This window comes from Herpailurus yagouaroundi, unplaced genomic scaffold, assembly GCF_014898765.1.
Source record: "Herpailurus yagouaroundi ecotype Mexico unplaced genomic scaffold, PumYag 161, whole genome shotgun sequence".
Lineage (NCBI taxonomy): Eukaryota > Metazoa > Chordata > Mammalia > Carnivora > Felidae > Herpailurus > Herpailurus yagouaroundi.
This window is the reverse complement of record NW_024412402.1, coordinates 20,119,070-20,133,782: the sequence shown is the minus strand read 5'-3', so window position 1 is coordinate 20,133,782 and position 14,713 is coordinate 20,119,070. Positions and strand designations below refer to the sequence as shown.

General features: G+C 46.4%; 1 protein-coding gene across 4 annotated transcripts in view; it reads left to right on the top strand.

Moving 5' to 3' along the window:
• Positions 1-314: 314 nt before the first annotated feature.
• KCNJ1 (potassium inwardly rectifying channel subfamily J member 1) overlaps positions 315-14,713 on the top strand; it is a 30,451-nt gene continuing 16,052 nt past the window's right edge. For 2 of the 4 annotated variants that reach the window (XR_005793001.1, XM_040483518.1), the window contains exons 1-2: positions 315-511; positions 12,114-12,265. The gene's annotated coding sequence lies outside the window, so the exon portion shown is untranslated. Of the gene's footprint in view, positions 512-2,882; positions 2,939-10,999; positions 11,042-12,113; positions 12,266-14,713 lie in introns of all 4 variants that reach the window. The other 2 variants (XM_040483520.1, XM_040483521.1) reach the window with 2 other exon arrangements.

Here is a 14,713-nt window from a genome sequence, read left to right as displayed (position 1 = left end):
CAGCTTGACCTTCTGTGGTCACTGAGTGAGCCATTGAGCAGGAAAGCTTTGGAGGGGCTCCCTGGGGACCCCCAACACCCACACCTGGGGGCACCTACCCTATGTGCACATGTGCGCAACCTCATGAATTTGACTTGGAAATCTGTCAGCATCAGAGAATTGACCTTGTGGTTCCAAGTCATGGCTCCATAAACAAATCTTTCTTAATTAGCCCTGGCAGCTCAACACCTCTGGTGTGTCTAGCCCATTTCACTGCCACGCCTACTCTTGTTGGATCCAGTTCTAAAGTAAACTATGTTCTTTGAGAGCTCTTGCGTACACATGAGTTGGCAGCCGGTCTGAGCTGACCCATAGACTCGTAAAAACCAACAGGGCCTCAGCACCCTCGCCTGGAATACCCAAACTCTTGGACCAAAGGTGCAAAGTCTTGCCCACATCAAGGATCTGGCTGCTTTCTTGGGGACCAAGAGATTGGGGTTTTGTTTCTACGCTTACTGTGGCAATCCATGAGGTAAGGGGGAGAAATGCCACACCGCCTCTGTAGAAAAGAAAAGTTAATTCTGGTGGAAATTTAACCCTCTTTTCTGTACCTCAAGTCTAGACAGACCACCTACCACTCCGGGGGATTAGAAGTGTGGTTTTAACTTGCTCACTTGATGCTCTCTATCTCCTGTCACATATGGATTACAAACTGTGAGCTTCATCCTGCTGCCTCTTGGCCATTTCTCAGCCCAGAGCTGGAGCACAGCAAGAACCTCTGGTCCCACCATGCCTGGGTCCATGGTCTTCCCCTCCTGGTAGTAGAGATATGTTCAGGGATTTGGTCCCCGATGGCATCCTTTCCATTGCTGCAAGAACTTGCGTAATAGTAGGACCTCTCTTAGTGCTTCTCCATCATGAAGATGGAGGATAAAGGTGCTAATGAGGTCTATTATGAAAAGGTGCAATGCTTACCTGGGTCAGATGTGTTGGTAAGACATTTTGCTTCCCTTGTCCCAAATGCCTTTCCTTCCTTTGATGAAATGTTACCAGATTAAGAGTGAATGCATTCGGATTTCTCAACATTTATTCAAATCCCTACATTTCTGCTGTGACAAGTGCTTTGTAGCAGTGAATAGCAAATGTTTCCCTATGCTCTGCTTTGTAGAAACCCCAGAGTGACCAGGCACGGAGCCCCCTTCTCCAAACATCTCTGTCGTACAGATTATGCATAGTTGCTCAGAAGAAGTTTGTCTTTTGCAACAGACAAGACTTTGGGGAAAAGTTTTTCTTTTTCTTTAGTTGGGCATACAAAATAGAGCAAAACATGGTGATTGTGATCAGGGGGCCATTTTAGACAAAAATGTATCCAGGTCTGCCAGTGGGTGCCCTTTAGTCATGAGCTTGGTTTGCCGTGTCTCACTCTATGCTGTTTTGTGACAATGTATTCTCAGTCAGCTTCAGTTTCTTCAAAGCAGGGTGAGGTAGGGGCATCTGAGAAGGTGTGAGCCATTGGAAAAACATTTTATATATATATATATATATATACACACACACACACACACACACACACACATATATAATGTATACACACATATATATGTATATATACACACACACATATATATCATATATACATATTTGATACTTAAAGGCATAAAGATTGATTTTCTTCTGTGTAAGGAAGCACTCCAAGTCAGTTTAGGGGCAGGGCTAAATTTGCAAGAAGCGCGGTAAGTGGATTACTTGTGAATGGTTCTTGGAACTTGGGTGACTTTCAGTTTTCTCTGGTTTTTTAAAAATTCAATATTCAAAATACTGTAATTGCCAAGAATGCTTTGCTCTACAGAGCCGAAATTCAGAATTTCTCATGCATGTCACTTTCCTGTTGTCGGCAATTCATTTTTCTATGCTAGGTTACAAATCTACCCTCGACCTGTTCACAGCTCAGTGATTTTCCAAAGATTTCGGCTTCGACTCTCATGCTTTACCTTTTACCTGCCCCGTGACTCCTGTGGATTTAGTGTTTCCTAATTCCTTCTCGTCAAGTTTTCACTGGGATGGCTTCTATATCTCAGCAGCTTGACCTTGAGTGTGACCCAAACTTCACCTCTCTCACTTCTACCATTTAAGATGCTAATGATGACTATTGCTTTTCTTCTCTTCAATAGTGTCCTCATTAATATTATTATTATACATATAGGTTTCCTTCCCTCATTTGCCTTTCAACAAGCTTATAACGAGCGCTCATGATGTGGGAATTGTGCTTGGTCCTGGGAAGTTACTGAATAGCTCTGGTTCTCACGGCACTTACAGTTTAGGGGGTACATACACGGAAACAGGTGATTACCCTCTAGCAGGATACATACGATGATGAATAAGTCCTGCTACACGCAGTGTAGTCGTGATTTAATTGTTGCATACACAGGAAGGACATCCTACTGTGCCTGAAAAAGACTTCATGGAAACATGATCCTCAACTCCTTGGGTAGACGGGATGGGGCCTGCTGGGGGCAGGGGGGAAAAGCATTCCAGAACAAGGAAATAGCACTTACAAAAATATGAAGGCATGAGAGATGACGGCATATACAAGGAATATGAAGCTGGTGTGGCTGGGGATGGGTGGTAGGGGAGGGGTGAGGAAAGATGTCAAGTGTCAAGTCACTATGGAATGAATTTATTGGCACAGAAATCAAAGTTTGCCCAATAATCAATTGAAGGTAGTTGAGTATAGTAATTAGTTTTAAAGACATCTATTTAATACCTTCTTTTTTCTCCACACTAGCTGGGTGTTTTCAGAGGGGGAAGTGATGGTCAGCTTGATAAGAGGCTTGAGGCAAAGAAAGCCCAAAGTGGCCATCTACCTTCATCTCAAGGCCAATAAAATCACTCTGATTTTACAGGTTTAGAAAAGAACGTACTGGACTGTGGAATGTGATGACTTAGTCTAAGTCAAAATGTAAGATGAAAGGACATAGACCTTCCCAGTCTGCTCTGTCTTTTGGAATCTATAAGATTCATGAATGCTATTAGCTCTGCTCTAGATAGCAAAAAAGTGGCTGGCTTGATTATGTAGTTCATAATCTTCATGAACAAACAGGGAGTATATGGAAACTGGAAAAACAAAACAGAATAAAACCAAACCAACAAAACACCTTCAAAAAAGAATGAAAGAAAAAAAGAAAGAAAGAAGGAGAGCAAGAGAGAGAGAAAGAAGAAAGAAAGAAAGAAAGAAAGAAGGAAAGAAAGAAAGAAAGAAAGAAAAAGGATGAAGGAAAAATTAGTGTGAAGACATATAAGAGGTAGACCCCTAGACAAGTCAATGATAAACGGAAAACAACCTTAAGGTCAAAGGGCTCATAGGAGTCAGTTCTTGGTTCCAGATGGAATGATCCTAAGCCCTCCTTGCTGAATTTACTATGAAGGATGTTCAGAGCAAGTGTCACTGTCTTTGCTGTTGCCTTGTCAGAATCTGTGAGCAAATAGAGAACATTGCCCTCACACATGAAACTCCCTGGTTCTGTTTGAAAATAACAGAAAAAAAAAAAAACAAGAATAATACAGAGTCTGGGCAACTTCAAGACTACTAAGAATCCAAATTGTTTCTCCTGGAAACTCTTATTAAGGGCTCTAGCTGTTAATAGAAAATTCAACCTAGTAACATCACAGTAAAACACCAGAACATTGGAACTAACTTTAAACAATAATTCTAAAGGTTCATCAAATCCATTTCACCCATTATGCAAAACAAGAAACTACAGTCTAGAGTAGTGCAGTGACTTTCTCAAAATCCCCAAAAAGTACCAGTCTGAATGCATCCAGTGTCGCTTTCGGTCAGTAACTTCCTCACTCAAAGAAGCCTTTTGTTATTTTCCCAAATTGGTTCCCCAGGATGCAACAGTCTGCCTCAGTGTGCACATATCTGTCCCACATTACATTACATTCTGTAGTTATCAAGCCTTGTAAATTCTGCATTCTAGTTAGATGCATGTAAATTCTGCATTCTAAGGTTCTTCTTGAATACTCTGTGAAACGCAAGCCAGAAATTTCCATTTATTTGCAATTTCCCAATCTCCACCACCCTCCCTCACTTCCAATTGCACAAACACCAATGTTTCTTTGCCTGAGTTCAAGAATTGTATTTATCAGGATGGATCAATGTGGCACCATATCCCCAGGGAGCAGATTTAGATATGCAGCTCGACCCCATTGGCAGCAACAGGTTAATATTGTCTTTGCATTTAGAACAACCAAAGCTCTCTCAGGTGACTACCCCTAGGGGAAGACTCATGGTTCACTGCCTTTGATTAAATTCTTGGGAGCTTTCTGGCTCTATCCAGATCTGCCATTTGTCCTTGAGGAGCGCGACAGTGTCTGGAAACTATGAATAACTGTTGCTACCTTCTCACAGGAAAAGACTCCCTGAAATCTGGCCCCTTGGCGATCAAGTCCGATGATGTTATGTTCAGAGAGATAAGAGTAATCCCAGTCTTGTGCTGGATGGCTCATTCGACCATTTCAGGGATCAAGGTATTCTGCTGGTTAGGGAGGTAGGCCACTGATGAATTATGCATACAGTATGGAGAGCTTGACTTGGATTCAGAGATAAGTCACAGGAATGGCCAGAAGGTCACCTTAGAAAGAAGCTTTCTGTATTGGGCTTTTCTAAAGTGTGAAGACCCAGTCCCTACCGTGCAGAACTTTCGGTCTCACTGGAAGGACAGGTGTGAGTGACAGGCAGAAATGAGGCACATTCTAACTGGTGGGGCTCTCTTACGGAGTCTGTTTCTGGGGTGGCCTGAGAGAGGTGGAGTGGTTGAGGAGACAAGGCTTGTCTCCTCTCCCAGCCACTCCATCCCCCCAGATGGGGGGAAGAAGAGGAGACCTGAGAGGCCCCAATAAGAATGCATACCTGGACTACGTCCAAGAATCCCTTCAGGGTCTGGGGATCTTCATGTTCCCTTGCATCGTCTTGAGGCATTGTGTGTGAGACTCAAGGCTTCCTTCTTCAGCCAACGCAAATGCTCGCCTCTGTTAAGACTCGGACGAGAGGAAGTCCACCGAAGAAAGAGGCTGGCTGAGAAATAGAGAAACATGTGCACAGGGCTTGGCTTTTATTCACCTTTTCATACATGTGTGCCTTTGGCTGGGTGTTTCCAGCCTGTGGTGGTATTTGCAGTTTTGGATTTCTACAAAGACGCTTCTTTAACTGTCTAGTGGCAGTGTAGGGAGGGGTGTGGTGCAGGCGGGGATGTGGGCCCAGTCCTGGCTGGCGCCTGGAACAATGTGAGGGGACAGATCCAGGACTCAGGGCGGGAAGCGGCCCCATTCCTCCCAAGGAGTCTGCCCATCGTGGCCTGGAAGTAAAGATGGGAAATGGGTCATCTTTTGAGAAGTTTGGCCAGGGGTGGTGGGCTAACATTGCTTTCCAGTGTAGGAGGGGGCTGGTTTTCTCATGCCTACTGAAGACAAGATGACAGTGGATTCAAACCTCAGCCTCAGGATTTGAGTAGATATCAAGGAGAAGCTTGGGCTGTAGCGGTGTTGACAGTTGGGGAGAGATCTCAGAGGGAACTACAATCCGTATGTAATCACCTGTGTCTGTTTGGGAAGTGGTTCAGGGGCTGCTCACCAATATGCTCTTGGAAGTCTCTTGTCAACCCCAGGTCCCAGAAAGGGGTGGAACACGAGCTCCTGACTCTTGTCTTATGTCCTTGTACCACAGAAGTGTACCTTCAATGATCCCGCTCTGTCTAGTGGCTTAGAGAAGCAGATACGTGTTTCTAATGACACACAGTTTAGGTATGTCCCAGGGACAGCCACCTCTGGCTACCTGTCCCATTCAGGCTTTCTTCAGGCTGCCTGGGCCTCCAGGATAAATAGGCCTTAGCTTTTTTCCTGCCTGAGGTCCCAAAGACCCCAGAGGTGCCATAAACCCCAGGCAGCCAATAGATCAAGATTTTCTTCACCTCCTCTGTTCCCTGCCTACTCTTGGCCCTGCTGCTCCAGGCTCTGGTGTCCTCACTCCTGAATGTTGGCAGTTCTGTTCTAAGTGATCCAGCCCCTCTAGTGGTGCCATTCTAACCACCCTGCTCCCACCCAGGCCCCCCATCCCTCCTCAGTTACCAGCGAGTGCTGCCGCAGGAAGCAGACCTCTTCGGTCCCCTCAGCTGGCCACTTCACTATAACAAAGTCTGGCGGAAGCTGGCCTGCAGTGGATGTGTCTTTGCCTGCTTAGCCACGCAGGCAAGGCGGGGCACGGGGACTCTAACAGCCAGACCACAAAAAGGCTAATTTCCAGATGCAGATACAGTAAAAACAGCACTAGTTGTTGATTAGTGACCAGATGCTGAGCCATTCTAGAGTCCGTGGCTGGGGATGGAGAGGAGGTACAACACCCAACAGAAAGAGGCTGGCTTCACCCCTGCGCTGATGACTCTCCTTGCCCTGGAGTCACTAAAAATAATACCATTGTTCACAGTGCAGTTTTGCTTTTCAAAGTAGTCTAGACAAGGCCAGCGATGTGGTCCCCATGTCTCAGGGAAATTACTGCACCGGGGCACAGGTTGTGAACGACCGGTCACATGAGTTGGTCAGGGGAGAGCTGGGTCACATGGTCTCCACGGATCTCCCTCGGCATCACACCTGGGTTTCAGAGCCTCTCAATTTCTGGAGCAGCTCCAGACTGGTTTCTTCTTTCCACTCTCCTTGCATCATGCTAGCTCCTGGCCCTGTAACGAGAACCCCCACGCTGTGGGTCTCCGGGCCCCTTGATCAAGCTGATGTGAACTACAAGGACCTACCCTTGCAGTAGCAGCGGGCTGCCACTTTTCTTCCGATAGAATCTTCTGGAATCCCTGACATAGTAATAGCAGAAAGACTTCCTGAGTTCTTCAGTGCTTCTCTTCCTGCAAATCACATCCATATTTAAAAATGCATTCATTTCCACACTTACTCACTCCATGCCACTACACCTATGGATTGTCAGGCACTTATCTGAGGCATATAGTTATTGCTTCTATTTTAAATTGTCAACATAGGTAAGATTCTTCATTGGAAAACTGCTATAGCATCATATTACCCTTTCAGTCAAAAAGTCCTTCCTTATGTCTAACCGAATGAACTCCCTATTGCTACAATTCCAACTCACTTTTGTATCACCCATCTGGATTTTCCCAAACTCTACATCATTTTATCTGTATGAAGCCCTTGGAGGTAGCTATTACTATTACTATTATTTGACAGATGGGAAAACTGAAGCTTGATCTGTGCCCATCCTAGGGTGGAGGCAAACCACCTTTCAGAACTCTCCTGACATTCTAGAACTCTCTGAGCAATGCCCTGGGAAGGAGTCAGCAAGTGCTGCTGCAGGGAGTGAGGGAGGGTGACTCTGAGCTTACCCTTGGCCCCAGTGAGTACCTTCCCTCTCTCATCTTGGCGTTGCTACCCTCACCATCTTTGGTGGCCCATGCCCTCCCGATTACCAATACTTGTCAAGGTTACCTGCATGTACTGTGACTTTCTTAACCCTCATCATGATCTATATTATTGTGTTTATTTGGTTTCTTTTTTATTTTATTATCTGTTCAGCTCTCTCCACCCCCCTGAATTTCGATCTTTTTAATACTATATCCCAAGTGCCTAGCACAGAGCCTAGTAAGTGATAGACTCTCAATAAATATTTTTTGACAGAGAGATAACAAGGAAGAATAAGAAAAGGAAGAACAAGCAAGAAGGACAGAAAGAAGGGAAACAATTAGAGAGCCTGCCTTTTTCCCTCTGCCTTTCTGCCTTTCCTCCCTTACCATGGACATTGGAATTCATCCATTAAATGGGCCAAATCTTATGGGACTTGTGGTAGAAGGATCTAGAAGACTTGGGCTCTCATCCCAGCTCTGCCTCCTTGAAACCTCCCTATGCCTCAGCTCCTCTCCTGTAAAACAGAATAATTATATCTACCTCACAGGGCCATGGTGAGGATAAAATAAAATAAAATTTTGCATTTCTGCAAAACCAGTTTCTGGCACATGGTAGACAGTCAGCAAAAGTTGTTCCCTTTCCCCTGCAGTAACTTCAACCTTTTGACCTCAATCCTGCAAAGTAAAATCAAACCCTGCAGCATGCCTCCAACCACATAGGAGAGGCTATCTTCCCAGCTGGTATGAGGATCTTATAGAGAATACACCGCCAGCCTTCTGTCTGTGCCAAAAAAGTCACGTTGGAACGGATGCATTTTAATGAGCTGCTTCTGGTAATTAAACCCAAGGGACATATATACCAGCTGAAACTACAGTAGGCTGAATTCTAACTTTCTAGCTCTGTGAACTTGGATTAATAACTCGGCTTCTCTGATCTTTGGTTTTCCCCTCTACACACTTGGAATAATAATGATGGTGGAACTATTGAGTGTGAGCATGGAGAGGGTCTGGAACGTAGTAAGGCCATAACGAAACTTTATTTATTTATTTATTTATTTATTTATTTATTTATTTATTGTTTTTAGATAGAGAATGAGAGAGAGAGAGAGTGCACAAGCTATAGAAGGAGAGAGAGAGAGAGAGAGAGAGAGAGAGAGAGAGAAAGAGAATCTCAAGTAGGCTCTACGCCCAGCATAGAGCCCACCATAGGACTCCATCTCACAACCCTGAGATCATGACCTGAGCCGAAATCAAGAGTCGGCTGCTTAACTGACTTAGCCACCCAGGCACCCCAAGTAAGGTCTATAAATGTTAGTTTATGTTGATCCACGGGTTAGAAGAAAAGCTACCCTCAAGACTAAACTAGATGCAAGAAAACTTCAAGGAACATTAATTAATTGCCAGTTACTTTTATACATCTTGTCTCCTTTCATCTCTGAATAACATGAAAAGATATAGCCCCTTCCCATTCGCCTTCATTCATCAGTTCATTCATTCCACAAACACCAGCTGTAGCCAGAGAGATAACGGGTCTTTCTAATAGTGAAACACGGTGGTGTGTAGTTGACTTATTTAATGCTATTCTGGATATCTTTCCTTTCAGGGTTCAGCCCTAGATTGCACAATTCCTGAAGGAGAGGGGCTTTTCTCTGGGTGCTTCTGCTTGGCCAGTAGAGTACCCCCTCTCCTTGCTTCCAGCTGCCCTTGCCTGCTAATGGGAACCATCATCCCAGGGCCTCACTGCAGGCTTGCACTCCGATGGCTCTTTCTATTTCAGCCACATTTTCTTCAGCTTCTCTGAGCCTTTGCACATGGTTCAGCTGCTTTTGCACTCTTAAAACCTCCAAACCCACGACCAAGTAAATCGATGCTAAAAACGGGCAGTTTTTTTTTATCCCGTAAATGAGTTCTCAAAAACACATGCATTTCTTATACACATTTCCAAGCACAGTATTGAGTTCATAATACATGAGATGTATGTGCCACTACACATTGTAGAAAACCTAAGCTTAACTTTGAAAGATGAGAGAACAAAAGCCCACAAATGCATGCAATGCTTGTGAACATTCGAGATCTCCCTGCTACCTATCGGCGTGGGCGTTTATGAATTTACCACGTGTCATTTTCATGCCATCGCTGGATGTTTATTTGGTCATTAGTTGGGTGAGAAAATAAAAAATGTGTTCAGATGCAACTTGGAGGAAAATAACTTCTCTTTCCTTCTCTTTCCCTCTCTCTCTTACATGCACAGCCCAGTGGGTGCCTTGGATATAAAGCGGTGAACAGATCAGAGCGAGTCCTCAGACTGCTCTTTCAGCCAGGGGAAGACACAGGCTTTCACTCACTTAAGAAATATTTCTTTTAATTTATTATTTATTTAAAAATTAAAAAAAAATTTTGTTTATTTTTGAGAGAGAGAGGGAGACAGAGCATGAGCAGGGGAGGGGCAGAGAGAGAGGGAGACACAGAATCTAAAGGAGGCTCCAGGCTCTGAGCTGTCAGTACAGAGCCTGATGCAGGGCTCAAACTCACGAACCGTGAGATCATGACCTGAGCTGAAGTCAGATGCTTAACCAACTAAGCCACCCAGGTGCCCCTCAAGAAATGGTCCTTGGGTTCCCACTATGGATCTAGGTGCTGGGGATTCAGAGGAGAACGAGGCAGGCTGCTCTCTGGGAGTGAATGTTCTAGCAGAGGCGAGATAGGAGGTAAACATGTAGGAAAGAGGGAAACAAACAAGATGCCATCTGTAGTGACAAGATGGGAAGAAGTGAAAGCGGAATGGGGTGGCAGTGATATGAGGGGGTGCTGGGGAGAATGGCAGAGTCCGGGGTCATATAGAGCCTTGAGGTCATAAGGACGAGAGGAAGGCAAGAGAGGCTTTAGCAGGGTGGTAACTTGATCTGATTTACACCGTTAACACCTCACTCTGATGGTGGGGAATGTATCATGGGGAAGACGGAGAGATAGCAGAGAGATCCTATAGCCCCCTCAAGAACTTACGTGGTTTGGACAACAGGGTTGGGGTGAAGAAGACAGACAGGTTCTGAACATGGTTTGTCAAAAGAGCAGACGAGGCTGGCTGATGAATCGTGCTGGTGCAGGGATGACAGAAAGGGAAAGGATCAAGACTGAATCAAGGCTTTGCTTGAAGTAGTGGGTGGTTGTACCATTGACAGAGCTGAGGAAATCCCCGATTAAGAAAAATAAATGTAACGTAGGTTGTATTAGGTGCTGAGAAGGAAAAGAGGAGGGTGCTAGGAAAATTTTTTTGGAGAATTCTCAACCCAAGATGACTGTCCCCAGGTGTGATGTCCTGGTACGTGGTTGGGGGAAGGTACACTTTTCACCCCCAGCGCAACGGTCATGGGCAATGAACCTCTGCTAAGAGCTTCTAGAGAAAGGATTGTGCCAGGCGCATCACCAAGGCCCATGCTGCAGCTGCTGCTGTATCTGGAAATCTGGTAATGCTAACCTCAGAGGGGATTCAATTGGTTTGGCACAATTACATCTCCATGCTCTAATCCAATTTCATCAATTTATGGCCAGTTTTTTTTCTTCTGTTCCTCAGCCTTTTCTCTCCTTTGTTAATTTTCCCCTAGAAGCCAGCCAGACAGACAACGTCTCCTCCTTCTGGGTCTCAGGTATGCAAAAATACGCCGCATCAGTCCTCTTTAAAGCAGCCCGGAGCCCCTGTCACCCTCTCCTAGAGGTTCTGGTGGGAGACCCTTTTAGATGAGCCAGTGGGGACAGAGACGTGGGAGGCAGAAGGATGTTACCCGAGGCCTGGCGTCTCCCCCCAGGCAAGACTGCATGGCCTTCCCAGCATTTCCTGTGCAGCTCGTACAGACACTTCCGAGCTGGTCCTGGAGCCAGCCGCCTGCTCAGATCCAGACTGGGAATTAAAATTATTCCCCAAATGCCAACTCAACCTTTGGCTGCCTCTTCACTAGGAGTCCTCGACCCTCCAAGCAAAGGGACCCAACATTATGAAGTTTTTAATGTACTGGACCCTCTGCTGGGTGTCCTGACACTGATTCCTGCCTCAGCGTTGGGAAACTGGTATTCCTAGTTCCATTTTTTAATGGTGAACACTTGGGTTCAGAGAAGCAAATTAATTTATTCTTGCCGACAAGTGGAAAGAGTGGAGTCCAGGCCAAGGCCTATACCCCCCCTTACGGCCTGCTCCTTCACAACCTTCCGGACGCCTGTTGGACCCCATCTTTGCTTTGCCCACCCCACCCGCTGGACTTTTGCGATGATGTTCTCAGTCTTAGTGCTACCCACGGCTCCGACCTCATACCCTCTGGGTGCCCGGCAGCGAGCATTGCGGTCAGTGCTAAGCCCTGGAGTCAATCTCTTTGTCATTCCTAGCGGTCTTCCTCTTGTCTCCTCCGTCTTGACCGGCGCAGCATAGGGGAGACTTGGCAACATGGGTCGGGGAAGGACGAAAATAATGGTGGCAATACCCATCACTGAAAATGGGGACAGCTATTGGGAGTCTGGTGGGCATATGGACGGACAAGAACCAGAAAACAGTGGCTTTGGCTGGAGGGTATACCATTCAGCAGAGTCATAAGACCTACACATCAAAAAGAGAAAAAGACACAGAGAGAGAAGGAAAACAAGCAAACATAAACAACTCACGATGAACTCTAAGATCTTTACTGTTCCTCAACTCTTCTTAGTGACTTTTCTTTCTTTTTTGTTTTCCAGGTTTAATGAATTACGTGGGGACACCGGCCATATAAAAACACAAGCAGGCACTCAGTCTCGGACCAGTCAACCACGGAGTTGGAATTCAGGTCTGACCCAGGACCACGGGTTCCAAGGCGAGAGACTCTGGGGCACCTGCACGCACTCTCCAGGTAGACTGGCCTTGTTGCTTTTCACAGGAATCAGTGTTCCTAATAGGACAGGGGCTATATTTCAGTCCCCCACCCCCAGTCTCATGTATTTATGATTCTTGGTAAGATCAGCTTTGGTGCTGATATTGTATCATCAAACAGGTCATTATGGTCTATATTAATCCAGGTGAGGATTTTTTTTTTATTTTAAGGCAGGCAACTGAAAATAGAAACAGGGTGGACTGATACATTCTTTCTTGCTCTTTTTTTTTTTAAGTTTATGTATTTATTTTGAGAGAGAGAAAGGGGGAGGGAGGGGCAGAGAGAGAGAGAGAGAGAGAGACTGGGAAAGAGAGAATCCCAAGCAGGCTCCATGCTGTCAGCGTGGGGCATGATGCAGGGCTTGAACACACATGAGATCATGACCTGAGCCAAAATCAAGAGTCAGACACTAAAGACACTTACCCAACCCAGGCGCCTCTCTTGGTCTTGACAGTGGTGCTTGTTCAAGAAGGGTGCAAGGGAAACCCAGCCCTGCCTTTGAGAAAGGGGTCGACTTCTGGGAACACACAGTGGGTAGTTTTCTGTCATTCCCCTGAGAGGCTGTGAGTCCGGGCTCCACACGGCTCTGCCCTCAGCAGTCACCCACAGAAGCAGCGAAGACACCGCCCCCCTGACCCTGAGCCAGTCATGCTCCATATCCCCTCCTTCTCTCTCTTTGGTGTGTGGGGGAGTAGGGGGAAGGAATGATATGGAGGGACTTGGGGGCAAGGAGGGGCTTTAAATGGTCGCATGGGATTCTGGCTTGTCTGTGAGGTAGTACTGAATTTCCAGAGAGGTCATTGTAAATGAGACTTGAGTTATTAATGTTACTGGCTCCAGAAATCAAAAAAAAAGGGGAGGGAGGCAAGAGGACGAGCAAGTGATGAGGAGCATGTGAGCATGGGGGGTTGCAGTGAGGCCAGGTGGTGTTAGCACAGAGTGAGGTCAAGGCCACCTCTGGGCATCCCTTCAGATAGCCTGGGAGTCCATGGACCTGCCTGCTTTGGGGAACCGTAGATCTGGCTCCCCATCACACGAATTTAGCCGGAACTCCAGGCCTGGGATACGTGAGGGGCAAGTGGGCAGAGCTGAGATGGCCCTTCACCCCGGATCTGCCAGGTCAGGGTCATACCGTGTGCGGTTCTCAGTCCCGTGGAGCCCAGGTGAGGATGGGCGAGCCGGAGGCACCCACGCTCTGCCTCAACCACTCCACCCATCACCACCTGGCCAGGGTAGGGAAGAAAAATTTCTCCCCCAGATAAGGGGAGAAGAGACATCTCTCCATATTCTAGTAGAGATTCTATATAGGAGCGAGGGGAAGCAGGAAAATCTCCCTGTACCTCCAGGCTCTTGTGGCCAAGAAAATCATTTTGATGGTGGGGCTTCCAAAATCACAGTGACGACCTGCTGTAGGAGGGAGGTGCCACCTCCAGCCCAAGCCCCAGAAAAGGCCCTGGGGTAGCGATTCTGGATACAATCCACCCACTTCAAGTATGCCATGGTGGTTGGCTTAGTATGTTCACCAAGCTGTGCAACTCTCACCACGTCAATGTTAGAGCATCGTCATCCCCACAGAAAGAAAGTCCATAGTCAATGTTGGAACATCGTCATCCCCACAGAAAGTCCATACCCATTGGCAGCCATTCCTCTCCACCTGCTACCCTGCAACTCCCAATCCGACTTTCTCTCTCCACAGATTTGCCAACTGTAGACATTTGTACAAGCACAATGCTTTCAAGGTTCTTCCTTGTTGTAGCATGCATTAGTACTTCCCTCCTTTTTTATGGCCGAACAATAGTTCATTGGATGGCTGTGCCCTGTTTCTCTTATTGATTCATCGGTTGAGTGACACCTGGGTTGTCTCCACTTTCTGGCTACTGTGTGTGACGAACGCTGGTATAAACATTCGTGTGCAAGTTTTCATGGATGCGGTGTATTTTCCCTTTAATCCCCATGACAACAAATGGGCATCATAATCCTGATTTAGTAGGAAAAGCTGCAGCTCAGAGAGGTGAAGCGACAACTTTGGAGACAGAGAAGCTTCTTTCGATTTGGTCTGATCATGACAGGAGGACAAGTAAGAGGAAATAAGGTGGGGCTCCACCTCGCCTTTCCAGGTCATTATACACACCATTGAGTAAAAAGAAATGGCAGGAATGAGAGAAAGTGCGTCAGCAGGTCCGCTGTGGGCTCCACTGGCCTTCTTTTGGGAGCCAGGTCTCGATGAGAGCCTCACGCTTGCCCTGCCCTGGCATGGTTCTAAGGTCTGGGAAACGTCCCCCCTTTCCCAATCGCCTCCTTGTTTCGGTGGCAGACAAGAGGAGCAGTCAAGAGTGGCTCAAAACAACTGCTGGGGTAGCGCGTTAGGCTTGTGAGGACTCAGGTGAGACGTCTGTGCAGCAGTGCCCATTTTGAGAAGGTTCCTGA